The sequence below is a fragment of the Musca autumnalis genome, unplaced genomic scaffold (genome assembly GCF_047663935.1).
Source record: "Musca autumnalis isolate F117 unplaced genomic scaffold, ASM4766393v1 scaffold_1, whole genome shotgun sequence".
Taxonomy (NCBI): domain Eukaryota; kingdom Metazoa; phylum Arthropoda; class Insecta; order Diptera; family Muscidae; genus Musca; species Musca autumnalis.
The window spans coordinates 260465169-260471328 of NW_027411644.1; positions in this window are offsets into that span (position 1 = coordinate 260465169).

Consider the following 6160-nt stretch of genomic DNA (forward strand, 5'->3'; position numbering starts at 1 on the left):
ATATATTTGGATGTGTAAAGTATGGACAAAAATTCCAAATTACGGATGGTTCAGTTAAAAAAAGTGACTAATACTATCAAAATACCAAAATTGGAAGGTACCGTTATATGAAGGCTATACCAAAATATGGGGCTATGTTGACAATTATTGATGGAGATGTTTTGCTACCACTGCACAGTGGTCCCACTTGTATGGGAAGGTGCGACAAAAATATTTATAATCGTCGGATCTATCTGATATGTTCAGTATATGTTAAAAATAAGTCAAAAATACTTTACCCAAAAAAACATCAATATGGGTCCAGTTTTTCCTATAGCCCCCATGTAGCGGTATCACCCGATTTCAGGTATTTTGAAGCTTTTATCTACTTTTTCGGCCCTAATTGGTTGTACTTTGGTATTGGGGTTCCCAATGGTCAGAAACCTTCTGCAACAAAAATTGTGGTCTTAGGTCCAGGTTTCGGTATAGCTCTCATAATACGATACATCCCGATTTCTTGTATTTTGAAGATTTTATCAACATTTTCGGCCTGAATTGGTTGTAATTTGCCATTTGGGGTTCTCAATGATCAGAAACCTTCTGTGCCAAAAAATGTGGTCTTAGGTCCAGATTTCGGTATAGCCCTCATATTAAGGTACCTCCCTATTTCAGTTATTTTGAGGTTTTTATCTACATTTTCGGTTCGAATTGGTTGTAATTTGCTATTTGGAGTTCTTACTGGTCAAAAAAACGTCTCTGGCTGGAATCGTGGACGGGAAAGGAAACAAATTATTCGATTTGAGGTGCGACCGAACTTTACATTTTTACTTGTTTTTCATATTATATGTAGCATCATCCCAGCCAGCATTTTAGTCAAATTCGAGTCTTTTTTGATCCGACTGCACGATTAAATAGCTGAAATATGAGCTCATTTTCTGATCATAAATGACTCCTTTGTCGGGAGGAAAACGTAACCTCAGGCGACACTTCTAAACAAATCACAAATGAGTCTTCCCCTGCATTAGTTTCGAGTCATTTTTGCCCATTTTCTGATGGTATATAAAGTCTTTTTTGAGTCGTATTTCAATTATTTATTGGTGTTTTGTTGATTAATTTGGGGCTCTTTTTCGAGTCTTTTTTGAGTCATGTTTATAATCGTTAATGAGTCTTTAGGGAGTCATTTATAAGTCTTTTTATTAAATTATTAAAAGAATTGTCTTTTTATTCTTTCATTGTCTTTTCTTCTTTGTTATGTCTTTTAATTATCCTTTATGTTGCGCGGTGGTTAGTATACTGCTTCTTCATTTCACTTGTCAAAACCTGAACATGTGTTGTGTTTGTCTATATTATACGTTACATTTATATCAAAGTTTTATAGAAAGTGTATATGAGAATTATTTACAACCAAACAAAAATAAAACAAAATAATCAGTTTTTAATCACCTATCTGTTCAAAATATGATCAGATAGTACATAATTATAATCACTTTCCAAACACCTGCATGACCCTTTTTTGATTAAGCATTTTTCAATCTTCATGAAGATCAAAATGTGACAATAAATAACGAAAAAATAGTCAAATTTTAAACGCCTCAATGATTTATTTGTGATTGCTATACATTTGTTGTTGTACTTTAAATTGAACTCTTTTTAATCATTACAGGGAGTCACTTTAGAGTACCTTTCTGATCATACAAGCGACTTAATCCATTTTTGATCACCAAAAGGACTCTAAAAAGACTCCGCAATATGATTTTTGAAAAAACAATCTTCCAAATGCTAGCTGGGATACATATATCAAAAATATACAAATGTAAAAAATACACTCATAAGTAGATCCTAAAACAAAAATTTCTAAATCTTTAAAGAAAAAACCAAAACAAAGAAGAAACTGAGAATACATTAATACGGCATATTCACTGAAACGACCAGAGGCATCGTCAGTATTTTTAATGTCACACACGGAAATGCAAATATATGCAGCTGGAACCAAATTGTTTTTAAACTTGACACTATTTCGAACATTCTTCAAAAATTTTGGATAGTGGCGAAGGATGGCGAAGTTAGTAAAACTCTACTTCAATTTTTAGGACTTGGAAAAAAAATCCACAAAAAAAGTATTATAAAAAATGTGATTTCCAGCCCATTTTATGGGAATAATGTGTACACATTTTTATGTAAAAGTAATAAGAAAGCCTTGTAATAAAACTTCCATTTCGAAATAAATAATTCTATCCTTTCAATTTTGAGTTACTTGCCTTGTAAGAAGTCACAAACTTACTGATGTTATTAAAGTTTTTAAGAGATCATACGTAAATGTCAACTTCTTCTGCTTTGTTTTGTTAAATACCGTTATAAATTACAAAAACAGTGCTGGAATATTAAAATATAATATGTTAAGAGAGAATTTGCTGAATTGTCGCAGAGATTTGCTGATATCGATTTTTCGATTTTTGTCGCAGGTTGGGACCAGTGTGCACTGGAAAACTCAAATGCCAAATAGCAGATAGTTCGGCCAAATGTAGATAAAGTCCGCAACTAATATCTAAAATCGGGAGGGACCCTTATATGGGGCCTATCCCCAAACATGGATCTCTATACACTTTCATACAGGCAAAATGTGCCTCATCGAAATAATGGTTTTAGACCCCAAGTATGTTTGGACGAAATCCGTTTCAGACAATTTTGAGTTAATTTAGCCATGTCCGTCCGTCTGTCTGTCTGGCTGGAGCGCACGATAACTCTCGAATGGATCAACCGATTCGGTCCAAAATTTGGCTTTCTTAATATTTTGTCCAAACTTAGTTAAAGTTCGAAGATGGGCTTTATAGGTCCACTCCTTCCGATACCTCCCCCACAAAAGTTCAAAAATGTTCGGAAAATTTGTGCGCGCGATAACTCCTGAAGGGAGTAACCGATTTCGACCATACTTTGCACATCGTGAAATGGATCAACCGAATCGGTCCAAAATTTGGCTTTTTTAATATTTTGTCCAAACTTAGTTAAAGTCCGAAGATGGGCTATATAGGTCCACTCCTTCCGATACCTCCCCCACAAAAGTTCAAAAATGTTCGGGAAATTTGTGCGCGCGATAACCAATGAAGGGAGTAACCGATTTGGACCATACTTTACACATCCAAAAATATCTACCAGATATAGATCAGGTTCGGATATGGACTTTATTTGTACACTACTTCGGGTACCTATCACAAAAATTTTCGCATAAGTTCACTTTAAGTCCTGCTTCCGAATCGCTTTGATTTTTGTTGAAGCAACTTGCATTCGCTGCCTCAATTACGACGGTAAAAGTTTATTTAGGGCAAGTCCATACTTCTTGACAAGTCCATACTTCTTGCCCGAAAGGTGTAAAAAACCCCTATGGCACCATATGTAATGGCTGGAGAGCACGATAACTCTCGAACTGATCAACCGATTTGGTCCAAAATTTGCATTTCGTCATATTTTGTCCAAAATTCATTTTCAGTTCGAGGATGGGCAATACCGGTCCACAACTTCCGGTACTTCCCACAATATTTAAAAAATGGCATCGTATGAACTATGTCTCTGGAACGGGTCAACCAATTTGTTCCAAACATTTGTCCAAATTTAGTTAAACTTCTAAAATGGCCCATATCGGTCCTCTCCTTAGAATACCTCCCCCAAAAAAGCTTAACATTTGTGTCCAAGTGCAGTTTGGGGTCTGTTCGAAAATCCTATGGAAATGCATGTCGATGTTGTTCGATATGGTCCTGTTTACAACGATATTATGCTTTCCGTGGACAAATCATAAACGTCAATCCTCTTGAGAATTTTCACAGGTACAACATTTTCTTTAGCTCCATTTCGATTGGACTTGCGGTTTCTAAGCAAAATCGTGAAAACCTAAAAATGTGAATTTTGACCGCGATTTATTTAAAAAAAATACCTACTGCGATTTTTTATTGTTTTTGGACTTTTATCATATATGAACATTGCTGTTTCAGAATTCACAAAAACTTCCCCTGTGAACTTCAATATCTCAAAAATGGTAAAACCTACGAAAATACCGTAAATGTCAATTTCATAGCTACAACATTTTCTTCAGTCTCATTTTGATAGGACTTGCGGTTTCTAAGCAAAATCGTGAAAACCTAAACAACCCCTAAAAATGTCAACTTGAATCGCGATTTATTTAAAAAGCGTTCCGGCGATTTTTTGTTTTTTTATTTTTCTCATCTATGAACATTGTAGTTTCAGAATCCGCAAAAACTTCCCAGGTGTAAGTACTTTCCATTTAAATTTGATTCAAGAGCACCGTGGATATCTATCGAAAAGATATGACTTTAATCCTAATCCACATTTTTGTCGGCAAGTCCAAATGTCCAAAAAGTGTTTCAATTCACATGGGCTGAGGGTATATCTCAGTCGGCAAAGTCGACTGATACTTTTTTACTTGGTTTTTTGTTTTCAATTCACTGTAAACAACACAATACCTTTATGCTAAAAAATGTCAAACTTTCCAATAGAAATGTCAAATGGTACCTGACAACATGCAATGTTGCCTAGGTCAGAAAGTTATCGAGCAACCCTCGAATACTTTATAGTGTAGCAAATGATTACTTCAACGAATTAAAAACGGAAAAATGTACTTAATATAACCTGCCTACTATGGTAGAGGGTATAAAAAGGATTGTAGTCTCTGAATGGCCTTTAAATTCTTAATCTTATGAAATTAGCTCTGTTAATAATTGGAAAATATTCTTAAAAAAAAATGCTCTTTAAACAAAAATGTTTAATTTTTATTCCGTGTTTTGTATTACTTTACTTAAGCTAATGTCAAACCAAATTATGAAATGTCTACAACACTAATTTTATCCATGTATACCTTTGAAACTTGATTAGGAGTTGCAAGACCTTAATTAAACTCTATACATTTCGGTCGAAAACTTAACAAAAAGGCTCTTAAGAGTATTAAACAATTAGGACGAAAACTACAACAACTAAATTCACATTATTTTTCCTTATTTTCTCGAGAAAAAAGGCAGTCTTTGTTGTATTAATTTAATTTGTCACACTTTATATCCCTTACATCCCTTACATTAAACACAAATACATACATCGAAACTCAAATAATGTAAAAGGATTCATATTAAACCCAACAACAGCAACGACAGTTGTTGTTACAATTAAAACAGAAGAGTATACCGACCTTGGTCTATCTCAACTTTACACTTTAACCACAATTGAAAAGTTCTATCATTTCCTGTTGGTTTTAACTGGCATCCAGTGGCTCGCCTTCTCGCCTCTGTTTAAAAACCACACTTTATAGAAAGTCAGTTTATCTTTTGCTATTTAGAAAACGGATGTTACCTGCTGTTGTTGGTTACTGGCTTTTTCTAATCTTCTTCTCTAACAAAATTCGAAATAATAATGACTTTGTCTTGGGATTGACACTAGCATCTGGGGCGAGAGACGGGAAGGACACTTTTTCATTATCTACTTGTAAAGGTACGTGTGTGAGTTTTATTCCCTGAAGTTCACAAAAGTCTATCATTTCCTATTTCGTTCGTATGAAGTTTTCCTCACTTCCATTCCATTTGTGTTCGAGTGCCCCATGTGGCTGTGAACTGTAGATTAAATTGGCATTTTTGTCTTTACTTTTAAATGATTTTTATGTTACTTTTTGTGTGTTAATTTATATATTTGTTGTTGCTGCTGTTTTAGTTGTATTTTTAGGTAAATTGTTTCACCGGATATGTACACACACATACGAACATGGAGATGACATGTGTTAAGTTTATCTCGGATTTACACTACATAGTTGTAATATGCCCGTATGTTTGTGGGGAGAAGTCAGTAGTCACCTACTGAAATTGGAAGCAGCTGCGGTCCCTGTTTTTATTGCCTCTTTTTGTGGTGCAGTTATTTTAATTATTTTATTTGTGTTTATAAATTTATTAAGGACTTAATGCTCCCTGTGGAAACTTGTAGCTCCAAATAAATATTTAAAAATTAATGTTTAACGATTTTTATTAATTTTCTCGTTGGAGTTGAGCTTTATGATCGAAGATTTTTGCAAGTGAAAAAGGAATCGCTCAACTCCAACGAGAAAATTAATAAAAATCGTTAAACATTCATAAACGAATATTCGAACCCACACAACCACCAAATTATGTGACCTGGTTTCGCAGATGGTTTAGGC